The 20,332-nt window shown below is 46.0% G+C and overlaps 1 protein-coding gene across 9 annotated transcripts in view; it reads left to right on the top strand.

The window, feature by feature from the left end:
• Window positions 1–20,332, top strand: part of SPECC1 (sperm antigen with calponin homology and coiled-coil domains 1) — a 271,702-nt gene that overhangs the window by 55,626 nt on the left and 195,744 nt on the right. Inside the window, exon 1 of one of the 9 annotated variants that reach the window (XM_078067991.1) lies at window positions 11,179–11,222. The exons of the other annotated variants lie outside the window; for them this stretch is intronic. The gene's annotated coding sequence lies outside the window, so the exon portion shown is untranslated. Of the gene's footprint in view, window positions 1–11,178; window positions 11,223–20,332 lie in introns of those variants that run through there. 9 annotated transcript variants of the gene reach the window in all.

Below are 20,332 nucleotides of genomic sequence, written 5' to 3'. Positions count from 1 at the left end.
CTTCCCTTGGGTAAGTGGGTTTACAAGTAAGTGTGTCTAAGCAGGAGAAACCCAGGAAAGCAGAGGGAGCACTTTTAACCATACTAAACTTTCAAGTGAAAATAGACACTATGTGTATGAAGTAGCTTCCTCATTTCAGTACCCCCCCCCCCACGCAAACATGTTAACACTTTGTCATATGACAAGAACAACATTTTTGATAGGTGATAGCAACAGCGGTCAAGTTATCTCATTTGATTCTCAAGACACTCCCACGAAGTGGCTACATTTATGGTCTTCCCTTTATAGGCAAGGAAACTGAGGCATAGAAAGATTTTGTAACTCGGTGGAGTGGTGCACCTGGGATTGGGACTCAGGTCTTTCTAAATCCACAGTAAACCGAGAAATTAGAGAAAATAGTGACTTAATCCCACCCCCTCAAACAACTTAAAATTTCTATATTTCTTTCTACTTGTACAACTAGATATTATGGCATAGGGGTTTTTTTTTTAATGTTATTAGTTTCACGATTATTTTTAATGGTGTATAATGTTCTAGTCAGTGATTGTTCCATAAATTACTTAATATTCCCTGTTCTTAAAAATTGAGTTGTTTTCATTTTTTTGTTGTTTGTTTTCTTGCTATTATGAATAATATTTCAGGGGCGCCTGGCTGGCTCAGTCAGTAGAGCAGGCGACTCTTGATCCTGGGGTTGTGAATTCAAGCCCCACATTGAGTGTGGAGATTACTTAAAAATAAAATCTTTAAAAAAAGAAAAAAAGGGGCGGCTGGGTGGCTCAGTCGTTGGGCGTCTGCCTTCGGCTCAGGTCATGATCCCAGGGTCCTGGGATCAAGCCCTGCGTCGGGCTCCCTGCTCAGAGGGAGGTGTGCTTCTCCCTCTCCCACTCCCCCTGCTTGTATTCCTTCTCTCGCTGTCTCTCTCTCTCTGTCAAATAAATAAATAAAATATTTAAAAAAAAAAGAAAGAAAGAAAAAGAATACTTCAGTAACTACGTTGTCCTTATGATTTTCCCCAGGTTTCTGGATCATATCTGTAGAGTAGATTCTCAGACATGGGATTACTAGGTAAAAGGGGCATGAACATTTATTTTAACGGTGCTGAATTACTCTCTATCAACACTGTGTGAGATGCCCCTTTGATTTCATCCACTCCACCAAGGGCGATATCATTTAAAAAAAAATAGGCAAAACAGAAGCCCTTTGTAATTATGCATTTCTTTTAATATAATTAGGTTGAACGGTTTTTTCACATATATGTTTATAAATTGTACTTTCTCTTTTGCTCATCTGTTAGGATCTTAATGCCTTTTTTTTTTTTTTGCTAGTTTATGTAGGTTTTTCATAAGATTTATTTGCCATACTTTTGTCAGTTATTTTTCCCAGCCTACTGGTCACCTTTTTAAAATGAATTTTTAAAAAAACATGCAGCCATTTAACATTTTTACATAGTCCAAACTGTCCATCTTTTTTTCTTGATTCTTCTTCCCTTAGAGACCTATTATCCTCTTTTAAGGGATTTTTTTTTTTTCCCTTCTAGTTTTTATTTGGGTGGATGATGTGAAAAGTGGACTTAAACTGACTTAAAATAATGCAGTTTCTCCAGCATCTTTTATGAGAAATCTTTGTGTTCTCTAGTTCCTCAGCTTTTCTATGTTAAATGACTTTTTTTGTGTTATCTGTTTTATCTATAGCAGCTGTTTCTGTGCCTTTATCACATTGTGTTAATTTTTATTGCTTTTGTGATATATAGAGAGGATGTTGGGTGGAGTCAACATGAAGTACTGACTAAGCGTGTGCGCTCAGGTGGCAGGCTGCTAAGCCCTAACTTACGTGTCCCTCAGTCTTATTATTTGTAAAGTGGGATAGTAGTAGATAGTGTCCACTCTGTGGGTTGTTAAGGTGAGGAAACAAAAACTAAATAAAAAAAAAACCCACTGGAAACAATATTTTATGTATATAGATATGTATAGAGAGTATTTGGTGTATACCTATATATTTTATGTACATAAATGCACAATATATATTTTATATAATATGTATTAAGAAATATATATTTTCTTATATAGTCAAATGTATCATTCTTTCCCTATATGGCTTGAGACAAACTTTCACATAATCTTGGGAGACAGAGAAAGAACATTTGACTCTATATACGTTAAGAAACTTGGTACATTGTGACTGCCTTAGGCTCAGGTCATGATCCTGGAGTCTCTGGATCGAGTCCCGCATCGGGCTCCCAGCTCGGCAGGGAGTCTGCTTCTCCCTCTGACCCTCCCCCCTCTCATGTGCTCTCTCTCTCTCATTCTCTCTGTCTCAAATAAATAAATAAAATCTAAAAAAAAAAAAGAAACTTGGTACATTGAAAGATAGGAAAGTTACAGAGAGATATATGCAAAACACATACCACAGAGGATTACTGCCCATTATAAATAAAGAATTCCCACAAATCAATTAGAAAAAGACAAATACATAAAGAAAAACTGGGCAAAGACAATTTGTAAATAGGCAAATTATATTTATTTTTATAAACAAGCAACTCACAGGAGAAGAAATATAGCTGATCAGTAAACATATAATGTTCAACCTCAGTAAGAATCATGGAAACGGGGTGGGAGGATGGGTTAGCCTGGTGATGGGTATTAAAGAGGGCACATTCTGCATGGAGCACTGGGTGTTATGCACAAACAATGAATCATGGAACACTACATCAAAAACTAATGACGTAATGTATGGTGACTAACATAACAATAAAAAATTAAAAAAAAAAGAATCATGGAAACGCAAATTCGAATACTAATGAAATGTTTTCCTTGCAACAGATTGGCAAAAATTGGAAACAGAACATCTATTGTCAAAGATAACATACGGAGATGGGCATAGGCAGTCACAAATATATGGAACAAGAATTAGTAAAGCTTTTTGTTTGGTAATTTTTACAAAATCTACCAAAAGTAAAATAACCTTTAATGTATCTCAGAACAATTCTGTACATTTTCAAGTAAGCATATACAGTGTGGTCATATTAACATTTAAAATTTCATTATTTATGTTAAGAATCCTAAACTCCAAGGGCACCTGGGTGACTAAGAGTCCAACTCTTGATTTCGGCTCAGGTCATGATCTTAGGGTCATGAGATCAAACCCCTCATTTGGCTCTGCACTGGGCATGGAGCCTGCTTAAGATTCTCTCTCCCCCACTTCTGCCCCTTCCCCCCACCCTCCCAACCCCACTCGCGTGAGCTCTCGTTCTCTCAAAAACAGAAATTAAACTGCCTATTTTTATTTGTTTGTATATAAAAATTCATCTTTAAAAAGTGGTGGGTATATAATATCAAGCTCTTTACTATGGGAAGTAGAATTAAGGGCAAGGTCTCTTTCACCTTTTGCTACACATATTTCTATGTTTGAATTTTCCTATAAGTCTATTTGTCTATTATTTGTGTGAGATAGATAGACAGACAGGCAGGCATTTTTCCAGGCCCACAGGCAAGAAAATTTTAGGGAGCAGAACCCCAGGTGTAGAGGCCTACAACTGGGAAAGTACACAACAAATTTTAGGAAGAGTGAACATTTGGGTGGCAGTGTTTTCACATTCTTTACAGGTTTTAACTTATGTTTTAGGAAAAGAAGCAAGGAACTTGTTGAGAAAACTCAGCCTGAGAGGCAAAGAGGAAAAGTTACTTCATTGCTGAGCTCTGACCTGTAAGCAGCTCCCCTCTCTATTTTCCTGCTATTTGCAGGCGGTCCCCACATGAGTGGCTCACCCCACCCCAGACACACTGTGCCTCTCCCCTTCCTTTTCATCTGTGTCCCTGTTTATTCCTTATTTTATTTTATTTTTAAAGGTTTATCTATGTGTGAGAGAGAGGGCACATGGGGGGGAGGGGTACAGGGAGAGGGAGAGAGAATCTCCAGCAGACTCCCTGCCAAGTGTGGAGCCTGAAGTGGGGCTCAATCTCACGACCCCCATATCATGACCTGAGCCGAAATCAAGAGTCAGACACTTAACTGACTGAGCCACCCAGGCGCCCCCTTTATCTGCATTTTAAAAAGGTTCATCCAGCCTTCATAATCACCATTCATCCAGTTATCCACCCGGCAGATACCTAGGGCCTAGCCCCAGCCAGGCTGTGCACCAGGCCCTTCGGAGACAAGGGTGAGCAGGAGAGAGAATGTGCCAGCCCGGTGGGAGCAGCAAATCCACTAACCAATTACTCATCGCCAATCATGAGCATTGCTATGAAACCACCAAATAAGGAGAATAATAGCTGAGGGCCCATTTAGATAGGTGCTCAGGATGGGGCAAGCAAAGGGAGGCTATTTAAGAAAAGCACAGGTGGGGACCGCCCCTCCCATCTCCCCCACATCCAACCATTTGGAACCCCATGCTGGTTCCATCACTCCATCTCTCCCATTCTGTCCCCTTCTCTCCATTCCTCCTGCTGTTTCTTCGTTCCTTTCACTGGGACCACCATTCCCCAGACTGTAGTCCTTCACATTTCCTCTTTTCATGGTTTTTGCCATAGCCAACTGCCATGGCTTACTTACTAAATTTCCTAAAACTGACATCACTAACATATTTTAAAAGGAAACTTGTTGACTCACTGTAAATGAGAAACAATGAAAACGAAATAATGCCAGTTCTAAAAATTAAAATGACAATTTACCAGTAATGAATGCAGAACTCTGTCACCTGCTCTGTAAGGCCTACGAGGTCACTTTGATCACAAAGAGATGCTATTTATGGAAGGAACTGTATTAGGTTTAGAGATTTAGCCAGTAGAAAATGACTCTTGTCTACAATGACTTGGTTACCCAGTAGAATTCAGGACAAGGGCACTGCAAGAAAGAGGTGAGGGAAAGAGGAGACTGGAGAGCAGTGATTTATTTTGCAGTCACAAGGGTGAGGTAAGCTGGGGACACGTGACAGCCAGGGAGCCAGAGGGTCCACCCCCTGAGACAGCCCTTGGAGCCACAGCTGGTGCTGCAGGAAGGGGCCACCTCATAATGAGAAGAGCCTAACTAGTCTCCCCCTGGGAAGAGTCAGCAGAGTAGCTGGGGAGGAGGGTTTTGGCAGGAGATAAAGGACAAGATCCTGAGGGGGTTCCCCAGCCCCCAGGCTCAATGAAGACTTTTATTTACAACCCAGACCACCCTCCTGCCCACCCACTGCCTGGGGGGGACCTGTCCTTGGTCTCACTGATGAGCTTAAGTAAAGGGTTTCCAGAGTCCTGGCTTTCCTGGTGCTTACCTGGAGCCCTCGCTGCATGGAAGGAGCCCACACTGGGATGTGCTCAGGGGCTTTTGTGAATAGGCTTGGGCTGCTGAGCACCTGGGCGGGGGTCTCCTTGGCCACCACCAAGGCCCACCTGATGGGCCCTCCTTAGCCCCTGCTCTCCCAGCCTGGTGTCTTGAGGCTCCTGCTTGCTCTCATTCCTTAGGGTCCCTCACACTAGCTTCCCACCTCCTACCAGGGCATCTCTTTCTCTTGCCTGACTGTTCCCGCTGCCTGTGGATGGTCTCTGCCCCTTTGCACCTAGCTAATGCCTATTATTCTGGAATGGTCTTTTCCTCATGGAGCCTTCTCAGGCTATCCTCCCTGGCTTGGCCATACCCCCCAGGATAAGCTCTCATAACACGGTGTGACTCTCTTCAGTAGTTCTCACAGTGGGGGGGGACTATATGGCCGTCCCCTGCTCTAGACCATGAACCCCCTGGTGAGGCAGGGATTATGTCTGTGTTTGCTCATCCCAGTGCGGGGGTACCTCCTGGAGACAGAGCAGGTGCTCCAAAAGGGTTTGTTGAGGGAACAAATGAATGAAACAGTCCTCAGCTGTTTGATTGTGTGAACGAGTGAATTCACACTATCCCCTTGGGGCTTGACTTTGCTATTCCCAGTGCAGTGGAGGGCAGGGAATGGAGCGGAGTGGCAGGAGGGGAGGCTGGGGTAGTGGGGACATGCAGGTAGGGGGCGTGGATCGGACTCCAAGGGATATGGGGGCCCACTGGAGGATTTTAAGCAAACAAGTGACAGGATCTGACCCATGTTTTAAAAGGAGCACTGTGGATAGGGATGAGCAAAAGTTGGAAGAGGATCCAGGTGGATTTGGGGTATATCTTGACCATACAGCTGATAGCATATGACCATTCCAGTTGGCAGAATCCCCGTATTTGTTGCCCTGATCAATGTCCTTTTCACAAAAGAGCCACAGTTCGGTCCTGAGTTTCATGTGTTAAAATACATATAGCACTTTTAAATTAACAAATGTTTGCTGTCCCCAGAAGCCACCACAGCGGCCCCGTGGCTCACGTGCCCCTGTCTGGGACGCACAACGGCCTTGGCTTCCAACCCCACAGGGCCTGCCTCAGGATTGCCCAGTCCTGCCAGCCTGCCACCTCCTTCAGTCACACACGAAAGAGGCACACTGGCCTCCAGGGGAAAGGCTAGACTCCTTAACCTGGCTTTTGGGACCTCCACAGTCTGCTGCCGACCCTATTTCCAGGGCTGTTTTGCTCCACTTGCCACAACGCTCATCCCCTGCTGCCAAACCAAACCACTCCAAGTGCGTTTACCCCATAATTGTGCCCTCTTCCCTGCCTTTGGCTGTGCTTCTCACCTGGAATGCCCTTTCTGCCATGAACTGTCCCAGGCCCGGGGGCTTAAACACAGAGGTTAACTTCATCACAGTTCTGGAGGTTAGAAGTCTGAGATGAAGGTGTTGGCCAGGTTGGTTCCGTCCGAGACCTCCCTCCTTGGCTTGTGGACGGCCGTGTTTGCCCTGTGTCTTCACGCGGTCTTCCCTCGGTGCATGTCTGTGTCCCAGTTTCCTCCTCTTGTAAGGACACCAGTCACTGGACAGAGGGCTCACCCCAATGACCTCATTTTACCTCAATCGCCTCTTTACAGTCTCTGTCTCCAAATATAGTCACGGTATGAGGTCCTGGGGGTGAGGACTTCAACACGTGATTTGGAAGAGGCACAATTCCGTTCCTAACAAGGGTCTGGCTCAAATACCACTTTGTCCTCAAGCATCTCCCCGTTCTCACGCATCATAGCCCTTTAGTGGACTTCTAACACTTTGTCCTTTGGTATTCATTCATTCATTCATTCATTCAGGCAGTCAGCCATTCATTGGAAATACCCAGAAACCATACTGAGCCCCTTCTGTGTGCCAGAGATCTGCTTGATCCTGGGCATCCAGAGGCGAAAAGCATGGTGCCCAACCTGAATCTGTTGAGAGACAGATGGACCAGTTATAGCAACTGTGACACGGTGTGACGGATGCTGATGTTTAGGAGGGGCATCTGACCCAGCGCTGGATTCGAGCCAACGGAACTTACTAGGTCAGGGGATGCTTCAGCTGAGCCCGACATGGTGAATGGGAGTTAAGAGGCTGAGGGAGTAAGGAGAGTGTTGCACCTGGAAAGGATGGCGTGTGTGAAAGTTGGAGTTGCAAGGGGTTGCAGTGCTTTCAAGGAGCTGCAAGTGGTCCAGTGTGGGAGCAGGTATCTGCAGTGGGCTTGTGAGAGAATGGGAAGAGGTGGGGCTGGGGGTGGGCATTAGGGTGCAAGAAGCCAGGCATATGGAATTCGGGCTTTATCCTGAAAGGGGTGGTGGCGGGAGGGCTTAAGTAGAGGAGGGACTTGAGCAGGCTGTGGTTTAGAAAGCCTGCCAGCAGTGTGTGGTAGACAGTGGCGGTGGCCTTGACTCTAGATAGGGAAACAAGCAGTAATTCTTCTGATCCCCATGATGATGCAAAGTGTGGAACTAAGGGGCAGAGGAAGATCCGGGAGAGCTTCGGCAATCCGAGTGGCAGGACTTGGTGACTGACCAAGGACAATGACAGGGTCATCATTAGGTTCCTAGATTCTGAGTCTCGGCGAATGCTCCCACTTTGAATGTGTGATTTGGTGACTTTTGCTAAATGTGTACACCCATGGGACCGCCACTACAATCAAGATATGGAGCGTTCCCATTACTCCCAAATTTCCCTTTGTGTCCCTTTACAGGAAGTCCCGTTCCCAGCCCCCCCGCCCTGCCCCGTGGCCCCCACGGGGGAGGGGCCAAACTCTGATCAGCTATCACTCTACATTATTTTTGCTGCTTCTAGCATTTCAGATCAGTGGAACCACACACAATGTAGTATTTGGTGTCTGGTTTCTTTCACTCAAGACAATGCTTTTCAGATCCATCCGTGTTGTTCTGTGTATCAGTAGTTCATTCCTTTGTATTGATAGGTATGGGATGTATTACAATTTGATGATCCATTCACACTTGTGTGTGTGTGTGTGTGTGTGTGTGTGTGTGTGTGTGGTACCTCTATATAGATTCTCAAGAGCTGCATTTTTTGTCCGCCACCTGTAGGTGAGTCTTTGGCCTTCTGACCATTTAGGAAGGTAAGTCCCAAGTTTGACTCATCAGAGTCACACTGGGAGCTTATTAAAAATGCAGACGCAGGACTCACCCTTGATGAGCTGAGTCAGGACCCCAGGCATGTGTGTTTCTAACCAGCCTTGAAGGTAATTTTGATCAGCCAGGTGACTACCATGCAAACAGTAGCTGCGGATTTATAACCTCACTAGTCCTGTTTGCTCATCACTGAGAAGCCGTCTAGTCTAGATATTATTCTTTCTGGGTGCTGACCACACCAACTTTACCTGCCACAGGTCACCCTGGCCATTGATTTTTTTCACTAATTCATCAAAAGGCATCGATCTAGACGCTGTGCATAAATGCGAAAGTGATTCAAACGTGGCACTTACAATTAGTTGGAGATATGTGATATTGACACGTACAATCATACAAAAAAGTTGATAAATGTAAGAGACATACAGATAAAATGTTTGGAATTTAGAGGCACATCAAATAATTCCTAGCTTTTTGTGCATGTGGGGAGGTGGTAGTCAAATATGATTACAGGAAAAGGTAACATCTGAGCTGGGGCTTGAAGGATGGATAAGATTTGTGCATAAGGGGGTTGAGGGTGGGAAAGGGGGACTGGGCAGAGGAAACAAGAAGAAAGGCTGGGAGGTGGGCAAGGCCCATGCTTCTGGGAGTCATGGAAAGCCAACTTGAGTGGAGCGTGGAAAGCATAAAAGGGGGGAAGGGGAGGAGGAAATGAGGTTGGCAAGGTGGGCGTGGGCCAACGCAAGGAGAGCCTTAGATTACATTCATTCAGCCCACTTGAGCTTTAACAAATACATGTGTAGCCACCGCCACAATTAGGATTTACACCTTCCCTCTCACCCCCAAAATTTCCTTGTACCTCTTAGTCGTCAGCCCCTCTGATGTGTATTTTCCAGTACACCGAGCAATTAATTCTGACTCTCCTTACCTGGAGATAGCATCACATTCCACAGGTTAAAGCTTCAGTCCAAAAGACTGTTCCCACCCCTCCCTGACTCCCCATTCAGGCCAATCACAAGTCCAACTTGCTATAAATCAGAGGTTCCCACAACCCTCACCTCGGGTTCGATTAATTTGCTAGAGCAGCTCACAGAACTCAGAAAAAACATTTATGGACTTTTACCAATTCCTTATAAAGGTATTGTAAAGGATCCTGACGAACAGCCAGCTGAAGAGGAACATAGTGTGAGGTCCCAGGCCCTGGTAACCACTGCTCTGTTTTCTATCCCTGTAGTGTTGCCTTTTCCAGAATGTCGTATAAATGGAATCATATAGTAGTAGCCTTTTGAGTTTGGCTTCTTTCACTTAGCATAATGAATTTATAATTCATCCATTTTTTTTTGCATGTCATTCAGTACATGGACATACCACAGCTTACCCACTCACCACCGAAGGACAGGCAGGTTATTTCAAATTTTCACTATTATGAACCAAGCCTATGAACCAAGCTGTTATGAACATTCATATTACAAACGTTTGTGTGAACACAAGTCTTCATTTCTCTTGGATAAATGCTGAAGAGTGAGATTACTGAATTGTCTAAGTGCAGGTTTAATTTTATAAGAAATGACTACGCTGTTTTGCAAAGCATCTGTACCATTTTGCATTTCCACAAGCAAAGAATGAGAGAGTTCCAGATTCTCCAAATCCTTGCTAGCACTTGATACTGTTTTATTTTATTTTATTTTATTTTATTTTATTTTATTTTGTTTTATTTCCTAGCCATTCTTCTAGGTGTGTAGTAATATCTCTTAGTGGTTTCAATTTGCATTTACTTAATGACTAATGATGTTGAGTGTTTTTTCATGTGCTCTTTTGCGATTCTGAGACTATCTTCTTTGGCAAAGTGTTGAAATCTTTGGCCATTTTTAATTGAGTTGTGTGTTTTGAGTTGGGTGAGTTCTTTATAAATGCAGGAATCAAGCCCTTTATCAGTTTTGTGTTTTGCAGATGCTTTTCTTCCAATCTGTGGCTTGTCTTTTCATTTTCTTGATAATGTCTTTTGAAGAGCAGAAGTTTTAAATTGCGGTGAAGTCTAACTTATCAGGTTTTTTGTTTTTTGTTTTTAATTTATCTTATGGATCATGCTTTTGGTGTTGTATCTAAGAAATCTTTGCTGAACTCAAGATCACAAAGATTTTCTCCTCTTTTTCTCTAGTGCTTTTCTAGTTCTACTTAGGTTTCACATTTAGGTTGATGATTCATCTTTAACATTTATTATGCGCCAGACCCTGGGCCCAGAGCTGGGGGATCACAGAGGCATGAGAACGAGTCCTTTGCTCAAGCATCATCTAGGCTGGGGAGTTGGAGGGTGGGAGACAAGTCACTGCGCTGGGGAAGCAGGACTATTTCCCGGACAAGGGGCCGGAAGCTGGGTTTTACAAGGACTGTAGGAGTTGGGCTGAGAGTGGGAATCAGGGGTGGGAAGCCCACTGTTCTGGGCATGGACTGGCCTTGGGGAGGCCTGGAGACTAGATGATCCGCAGCTGCCCGTCATCGGCTGCGCTGGGTCTGAGCACGAGGCCCCTGGAAGGAGTGGGCAGAGCACAAAATGTGCCTCACCCTGAAACAAAGAGAAGGTTAGGGGCGGCATTACCACATGGCTCGTGCTATGTTTTTTGAGGGACAGGGGACCGTCTTTCTTCACTGAAAGTCACTCGGATCCAACTGTATCACAAAGCCCATCCTTAGGGGGAAGCAGCGGCAGCGTTCCCTAATTGTCTCCAGCTCTCGCCCTAGGGACAGAGCCGTTGCTGTGTTGCTGTTCCGTGCAGGTTTTCTCCTGAGCACCGTGCAAGGGACACGTAATGACAAGGTAATCCCAGGAGCAGCCTGCAACATTATCCCTCATATTCGCGGCTCTTGTGTATATTGAAAGCACAGTACCAGGAGCGTGTCATGCTGGGGGAAGAGAGAGCATATTCCAGGCATTGAATAAATTAACCCTGCAAAGCGCAGCAGTGGCTTTCATTAGCCCACTGGCATGACAGGAAAATAGCTGAAGCCCGTGGGTTAGAAAAGAATATTTCAGGAATGCGAAAACAAGAAATCAGCTGCATTCAGTGATTTAGCTTAATCCAGTAACAATAAGGAAGTCCAGCGGAATGACAGCCTGTGCGAAGAGGGGTGTCCACCAGGACTCGCAGGCAACCGGGGTGGCGGTGCAGGCGAGTTAGCTCTCTGCCCCTTCTGAAACTATGCAGGCGCCAGCAAACTCCTATCTTTCCCTCATTTCTTTCCGATGGTCCCAGGAGTGAACCCAGACTGCTAACAGGCTCAGCTGCTGCCAAGCCTCTCCCGTCTCCCTCCCCCCCACCCCGCCCCAGGACAGGGCAATCTCCCCGAAGCTTGCTGCCTGCAAGGCCTCGCTGCCTGCCATCCTCCGGACACCTCGCCACGGCTCCCGGGGCCACACTGTTCCCCCTCTGCCGCTACCACTGGTCCCTGCCACCACCGTGGGGTTTTTTTGTAGCTGGGAGGTGCCAGACAGCCAAGATTTCTGTGTGTCCCCAGAGACTCCATAGAGTGGCAGACCTCAGAATTTCGGTGTTGTTATGATGGTCCAATTCCTGCCCGTCTCCCTCATCCCCAGAGATTCTTCCGTTGCTCAGACAGACAGCCAGGGCACGGCCCCCACCCCAGCCTCCTGACATGCCACTCCTGCTGGGCCACAGCCCTCTGCGTGGTTGCGATCCAGTTGAGACCCTGCTCTTCTGAGCTCTGCAAGCTCTCATGACTTAGGGCTACCTTTTCGGAATAAAGTCATCATCGTAGAAGATCCACTTCTACCTGATGGGTGTCTTTGGTGAGTCTGTCAGCAACCGTAAGACTCTGAAGGTACCACATCAGAGGAGAAGGCCACCATCGTTGAGCAAGAAGCAAGAGAGAAACCAGATCCAGTCTTAATTTTTTCCCCTCTATATATAGTCTTTACTTTGCCAAGCTCAAAAATTTACTTTGGTTTTTGAATTGGTTGTCTTCCCCCCTCCCCGCCAAACGCAAATACACGCTGACGGCTTGGGCCCTTGTCAGGTGGACCCCTCCCTTGGTCTCCTGAGGGCACCCTGTCTCTGACGGGAGATGCAGATGAGTGAAGAGAAATGAGTAGAGGTGAACACACATCTTCGAGGGGGAAGAGGAATTCAGTATTCATGATAAAGCACTGGAGGGGAAACGAGCCCTTTGAGGAAGTCCCATTGCGTAACTCATCGACCTCGCTGGCTGGAGAGCTTGCTCCCGCCATGATGGACAGTGATGGGGAGGAAGAGCTCCCCCCAGCACTCTCGCCTCTCAGTCAGAAGTGGGGTGTGGGTGGGATTCCTCTGCCACAACTCTTGAATTGGTAAGCCACTTTCTTAGCAAGGGGCCCCGTGAGATGACCCTCTGTGGTTTCTCTTGTTGAGTGGCATTTGTAATATACACCGTGGCGCATGGAGGCGGGCTCTCCAGACTTTGTAGAGCTGGTGCCGGCTCCTTCCTGGCTTATGTTTTTCTTTGGTGGAAAGCCAGCAGGGCTAAAGAGGGGGCAGCGGATGCGGTGAGAGGGCCCAGCTTTCTACCTGTGGACGGAGGCTGTTGTCGCGGAAGTTCCCTGCTTTGCAGCTATGCTCAGCCTTGCTGGGGGGAGGCTTTGTGCCCTCCCTCCTGGGTCGTGGTAGTGCAGGTACACTGCAGTGTGTTGGTGGAGGGCACAGGGGTTCTGCTGGGTGGGTGGGGCAGCGTGCCCTGCCGCTTGCATTGTTCCTAGAGGAAGTAGAACAAAATGAGTCAGAACTGGTCTGCCTGTTGCCTTGGGAGCTGTGTCCCTGACATCACTAGGCTTTGCCCCTTGTCCCACCCGCCTTAGGGGCCCCATTCAGGAACAAAGACACAAAAAAGGTTGGATAAAAGACAAGATACCTAGACTTGATCCTTTAAATTATTGGGTCCCTAAGTCTGTGGTTACCGTCAGCTACCACTAAGCATCTAACATAAAAATATATGTTTCAATTAAAACATCTGAAATCTCTCCTTTTTTTTAAGATTTTATTTATTTGACAGAGAGAGACACAGCGAGAGAGGGAACACAAGCAGGGGGAGCAGGAGAGGGAGAAGCAGGCTTCCCACTGAGCAGGGAGCCCGATGCGGGGCTCGATCCCAGGACCCTGGGACCGTGACCTGAGTAGAAGGCAGACGCTTAACAACTGAGCCACCCAGGCGCCCCAAGACATCTGAAATCTTAAACCATACAAATGGAAAGTATTATTTATCTATTACTGTAAAACTAGGATGCATACCAAAAATTTTAAAGGCCACCCTTCAGGAATAAGTCCAGGAAATGAGATGAAGCAGTAGGTGACTTTAGAGATTTGGTATTGAATGATTTTAGGAACTATTTCTCAAGCATGTTATAAGTGATTAAGATGAATTTTTATAATGCTAATTCTTATACATCAACATGAATATTATTTCTGAGGTAGAAGGGCCCTACAGCTGTGCCAATGGGGTTCCCAACCTGGAAGCTATTTTGGGATTAGGTTTGTTTCCCACCTGTTTAAAGACATGTATAAGACTCATGAATAAGGAAAAAGACTGTCATTGCTTTATAATTCTGTCTTGTATTTGCCCATGAATTCAGCATGTACTCAGTGAATGATACCCATTTTCAGGGCCTCGCCCTGCCTAATGAGGGAGGGGCAGGGAGACACCAGCACACGTTTCTTCGGTGAAAGGCAGAAACTAAATATGCATTAGCGAATATTTGTTGAGCACCAACTACATGCCCCCCCGCCCCAGTGTAAATGCCGCAAACACCGTGATGAGCAAGGATGGTAAGGCCCTGCTGTCACCGAGCTTCTGTGGTGGCAGAGGGAGGTAGATGATCAAGGACTGTGATAGTCTTAATTTGGTGATGAAGGCTCTGAAGAAATGAGTAGGGGGTTGCGGCATGGAGTGGGAGAGCTACTCGAGAGAAGGGAAGGAAAACCCCTCCCAAGAGGGAGTGCTCTTGAGCAGAGACCAACTGAGGGGAAGGGAGCCCACTACGTGAAGAGTTGGGGAAACCGTCCAGGCGGAGGGAACAGAGAGTGCAAAGCTCTTCGTTGGGAACTAGCGGGTCATGTTCAAGGAGCTGGAAGCCAGGGGCGCCTGGGTGGCTCAGTCGTTAAGCGTCTGCCTTCCGCTTGGGTCATGATCCCAGGGTCCTGGGATCGAGCCCCGCATTGGGCTCCCTGCTCAGTGGGAAGCCTGCTTCTCCCTCTCCCACTCCCCCTGCTTGTGTTCCCTCTCTTGCTGTGTCTCTGTCAAGTAAATAAATAAAATCTTTAAAAAAAAAAAAAAAAGCTGGAAGCCAGCCGTGGGACAGAGCAGGGCAGAGCTTCCCAACTGAGGTGGGCTGGGCCTGGTGGCCAAGAGACTGGCTGGGGTTTGCTGTTGTAGCCTCCAGGTGAGAGACCAGGACAGGGTATGGGAGTGCCGGAAGACAGCAGCAGGGTTTTCTGCAGGTTTAGAAAAGGGATGGAACATTCATAGAGGGAGGTCTCGAGGTGAACGCCCCACGATGAGAACCGTGAGCCCACTGGCCAGGTGGAGAAGATCAGGGTAAATAGAGAGGGGGGCTTGGCCAAGCCCCACTGGGCGGTCCCTTAAATTGGACCAAGGAGGAGCTGTGAGCCCAGGCCTGGGTGCCCAGCCCAAAGTGGCACAGCCTGGGTCGGCATTGGGGAAGTTAGCAGACTTCTCAGCCTCACTTGTCACCGACTGGACAGCGTGGGTGACACCAGGTGCCCCGGGACAGTCAGGAGCACTAGAGAAGTTCATCTCTGGCGATGGCTGATCGTCGTGCCTGGCACATGGTCAGCGTTGATAGATGTTAGCTTAAAAATAGGTCAAGACCAAGGGTTTGGAGCAGGAAGTGGCGATCGCAGAGGATGACAGACTTTGGGAAGTCTGTTAGGAGTCCGGGGATGAGCTTCGGGAGGAACTTTCCCCAGGGAAGTCCGTGTTGGAGAGAAAGGCAGGCCTCCTACAGGAAATGTGGCGGGAGTTCCAGCCCCCAGCCTGGGCCGCTGTGGGCTAGAGAAAGGGGAGCCCCAGGGAGGAGCCCATGATGCCACTGAGGTTTCAGGTCTGGGAGAGCCAGCCAAAGGCTGTGCCGATAATAGAAATGGGGAAGTCGGGGGGCGGGGCTGGCTAGTCAGGGTCTGTGCTGTGTACTGTGCTGGGGTCGGCCAAGCTCGGGATAATGGCAGGAGGCTGCCCCCTGGGAAGGGCTCACGAGCCAGCTGCATAGAAGGTAAGTCAGACAAGTCTCAGAGCCCTTGTGAGGCCCCCTGGACTGGGAGAAGTTTCGAGAGGGGGAGATACTTGAGTTCACTTCAGAAGGTGGCATTGAAGTGGGCCAGGCCAAGGGGGGACATGACCGGTGTCCGGCGCTTCCTCTGTTTGCCCCCCACATCTGCTCTCGGTCTCTCTCCTCCAAGGAGAGCAGTGAGCAACAGACTGCAGGGAGTGCAGGAAGATGAGTTTGAGGCATTTTTTCCCCCAGCCCCCTGCTAAATGAGTTTCCATGGGTTGGTTGTGTTTCTCTACTGAAGGCCACAGTTTCTGTCTTTCAGTCTCTCTGGGTTCCAACTGCTTCCTCCTCTGAGTCCTGAAGGCCTGGGGGGTGATAACGGTCCTAGCCCGGGGATTCTGCACCTCCCCTTGTTGCTCCTCCAAATCCTGCCCACACCCTTGAAAACGGTTCCCTTCTGAGCTCTCCTCAGTGGGCCAGCCGCTGTCCCAGCCAGGGTCCAGAACTGGGACCAAGTAAATAACATAGCTCAAGGTGTTTCCACCTAAATATATTGGAAAGTCTCCAGTTCCCTCCTACACTCTTGTTTTTGTTTTTCTTACCACATTTTTAAAAAATTGTGGTAAAATACACATAATGCAAAAATTTACCATCGCAACCGTTTTTAAGTGTACAATTCCATGGCATTATGCACTGTTCAACCACAGAACTGTATTCACCTTATAAAACTGGAATTCTAACCCCCATGCCACCCTCCCCCCAGCCTTTGGCAGCCACCATTTTGCTTTCTGTCTCTATGAATTTGACTACTTTATATAAGTGGAATCATACATATGGTATTTTGGTTTTCTCTAACTGGCTTGTTTCACTTAGCATAATGTCCCCAAGGTTCATCCTTGTCGTGCCATGTATCACATTTCTTTCTTTTTAAGGCTGACTCATATTCCACTGGATTCACATACCACATTTTGTTTATCCATTCATCCAGCAGTAGATACTTGGGTTACTTCCGTCTTTTGGCTATGGTGAATAATGCTGCTAAGAACATGGAGGTAAAGTATCTTTTTGAGACTCTGCTTTCAGTTATTGGGGAATATACCCAGAAGTGGGCTTACCACATATGATAATTCTATTTTTTTGTTTTTTGAGGAACTGCCATACTGTTTTCCATAGCGGGTGCACCATTTTGCATTCCCAGCAATAGTACACAAGCGTTCCGGTTTCTCCACATCCTCACCAACACTTGTTATTTTGTGTTTGTTGTTGTTGTGTATAGTAGCCATCCTGCTGGGTTGGATGTGGTATCTCATTGTGGTTTTAATTTCCATTTCCCTAATGATTAGTCATGTGTTACAGCTTTTCATGTACTTATTGGCCATGTGTATATCTTCTTTGGAGAAATGTCTGTTCAGGTTCTTCGTCCATTTTAAATCATGTTTGCTTTTGTTGAGTTGTAGGAGTTCTTTTTACATTCTGGATATTAACCATTTCTTCGTCTGCCCAGGCTGCCGTAACAAAATACCACAGACTAAGTGGCTTAAACCACAGACATTTATTTCTCACAGTTGGGGAGACTGGGAAGTCCCAGACCAGGGTGCTGGTTGATTGAGTTCTTTCTGAGGACTCTTTCCTGGCTCATAGATGGTTGCCTTCTTACTATGTCCTCATAAGACCTCTCGTCGGTTTCAAGTCCAACAATCCTATCAAATTAGGATCCCACCCTTATGACCTCATTTAATTTTAATTTATCTCCTAAAAGCCCTGTCTCCAAATACAATAACATTGGGGGCTAGAGTTTCAACAAACGAATATGGGGTATGTGGGGGACATTGTTCAGTCCATAGCAGACCCCTTACCAGATAAATGATTTGCAGGTATCTTCTCCCATTCCATGAGTTGCTTTTGTGCTCCGTTGATTGTGTCCTTTGATGCACAAAGGTCTTTAATTTTGATGTAGTCCTATTTATTTTTTTCTTTTGTTGCCTGTGCTTTGGGTATCATATCCAAGAATCCATTGCCAAACCCAATACCACAAAGCTTTTCCCCTATGTTTTCTTCTAAGCGTTTTATAATTTTAATGCTTGCATTTAGGTCTTTGATCCACTTTTGAGTTAACTTTTGTTTATGGTGCAAGGTAAGGATCCAGATTCGTTCTTTTGAATGTGGATATCCAGTTTTCCCAGTACCATCTGTTGAAAAGACTGCCCTTCCCTATTGAATGGTTCTGGCACTGCATTCTAGTTTTTATTCTTTGTTACCCTTCGATAGCTCTTTTTTAAACTATTTCTATAGAAAGAGCTCTTGAAGTATTTCATTTCCATCTCCTTTTCTCCTGCCTTGGCTCATGCACTTTTAATTCTTTGATGTGAAGCCACATTATAGGTAAGGAAATAACTACTAATTAGTGGCCATCCACTGCTTGGGATGTTGCCTTCTTGGTTCAGCTTTGGAGACAGCAGGATGGCCCCGGGCAGTGATTCTGAGCTCTTGCTGGTCTTAATATAGCTCCCAGATTATAACCTCTTTCTTGGTTCTGCATTTCATATTCAGTGACCCAACTCCTCTGTTTCATATCCCAGATTACACCCCATTTGCTATGGATCTCTGCCTTGTGGCAGCATTTCATGGTTTCTACAAGTTCTTACTTCATTTTTGAAGGGGGTTGTTTGTTTGTTTTTCAGGTTTTGAGATGGTGTGGTTAGCGATGTACAAATGTTCTTTTCTGTTTAGATTTTGTTTTATCACTTCTTGTTTCTTGTTTCCTTTAAATGACTTCTGCTGATGAGATAAATTTTAGTTTGCCATTTTTCTTCTGATATCGAGTGGAGATCTGTTCTTTTCCTTATTTACCGGGAAGGACTCTAAGGCGAATGGGATGAGTTCTCGTCTCAAGACCACAGGAAATAATAAACTTGGAAGGGTTTCCTGTGGCCTCCAGCTGAAGCCTGGGATTCCCTCGGCTGCTTCCAAAACAGAGTCTCAGCATTAACATTCCAGTGTTGGATGGGAAACAAACCAGGTGCCTGTCTAAGAACTAGCATCCAAGAACTCTTGTTCTTCCTCTAGATCTGAGTTTCTCAACCTTGACTGCTGACATTTAGGCTAGACACTTCATTATTGGGGCCACCCTTTGGATTGTAGGATGTCTGGCAGCATCTCTAGGTCTACCCAGTAGCACACCCCAAGTTGTGACAACCAACACTGTGTCCATACACTGCCAAAGGCCCCCGGTGGCAGAACCACCCAGCCCAGTTTGCGACCTACTGTGGAGGAGGTCAAGAGCAAACTCAGCACATGCTCTGAAAAGCTCAAGCTAGGTATTTTCAGCATGTTCACTTATGTTCTGTTTCCTGCCGAGTCCCCTGGTGATTGAGCTATGTGAACATTCATATTTTGTTAGTTCTCAGACTTGAATGCCTTAGCTTTCCGCTTCCTAGTGCTTATTGTACTTGTAGTCAAGACCTCAGTGCCTCTCCCACTCTCAGACCCTCCTTATTTCACGATCGTCCAGAATGGGTTCCCCGTCGCCCTTCTGTTCTCTTGCCTTAAAAAGGTCATAAGTCTGAGGCCCCCCAAACAACCCTTCCAACACAGGTTCCGAGGGCAGCGATGAAGGAGCAGAGGAACATGATTCGAGGAGGCAAGAGACATGTGCATGGGCTCTGATGTTCCCCCAGGACCAGACACCTAATCATATTCCTAAAATAGCTGTTACCATTGCCCTCCCTCCTCCCCTCCCTACCTCTCTCTCATTTCTTTTCTACTTTATGCCATATAATTTATGAGTTACGGTTTAAATATAAGTCTTACTCTCTTCTGGAAAGAAAAGAAGCTTGGTAAGAAAATAAAATGTTTGGACTGCCTTTGCTGTATCCCAAAGATTTTGAATAGCTGTGTTTTCATTTTCATTTGTTTCCATGAATTTTTTTAATTCTTCTTTAATTTCCTGGTTGACCCATTCATTCTTTAGTAGGATGCTCTTTAACCTCCATGTATTTGAGTTCTTTCCGACTTTCCTCTTGTGATTGAGTTCTAGTTTCAAAGCAATGTGGTCTGAAAATAGGCAGGGAATGATCCCAATCTTTTGGTACTGGTTGAGACCTGTTTTGGGACCTAAGATGTGATCTATTCTGGGGAATGTTCCATGGGCACTAAAGAAGAATGTGTATTCTGTTGCTTTGGGATAGAATGTTCTGAATATATCTGTGAAGTCCATTTGGTCCAGTGTGTTACTTAAAGCCTTTATTGCCTTGTTGATCTTTTGCTTAGACGATCTGTCCATTTCAGTGAGGGGGGTGTAAAGTCCCCCACTATTATTGTATTGTTGTCGATGTGTTTCTTTGCTTTTGTTATTAATTGCCTTATATAATTGGCTGCTCCCATGTTAGGGGCATAGATATTTATAATTGTTAGATCTTCTTGTTGGATAGACTCTTTAAGTAGGATATAGTGTCCTTCCTCATCTCTTATTACAGTCTTTGGTTTAAACTCTAATTTGTCTGATATAAGGATTGCCACCCCAGCTTTCTTTTGGTGTCCATTAGCCTGGTAAATGTTTTCCACTCCCTCACTTTCAATCTGGGGGTGCCTTTGGGTCTAAAGTGAGTCTCTTGCAGACAGCATATCGATGGGTCTTGTTTTTTAATCCAATC

This window comes from Halichoerus grypus, chromosome 2 (assembly GCF_964656455.1).
Source record: "Halichoerus grypus chromosome 2, mHalGry1.hap1.1, whole genome shotgun sequence".
Taxonomy (NCBI): Eukaryota; Metazoa; Chordata; class Mammalia; order Carnivora; family Phocidae; genus Halichoerus; species Halichoerus grypus.
The sequence above is the reverse complement of the archived record's forward strand: the minus strand, read 5'-3'. Positions and strand labels throughout refer to the sequence as shown.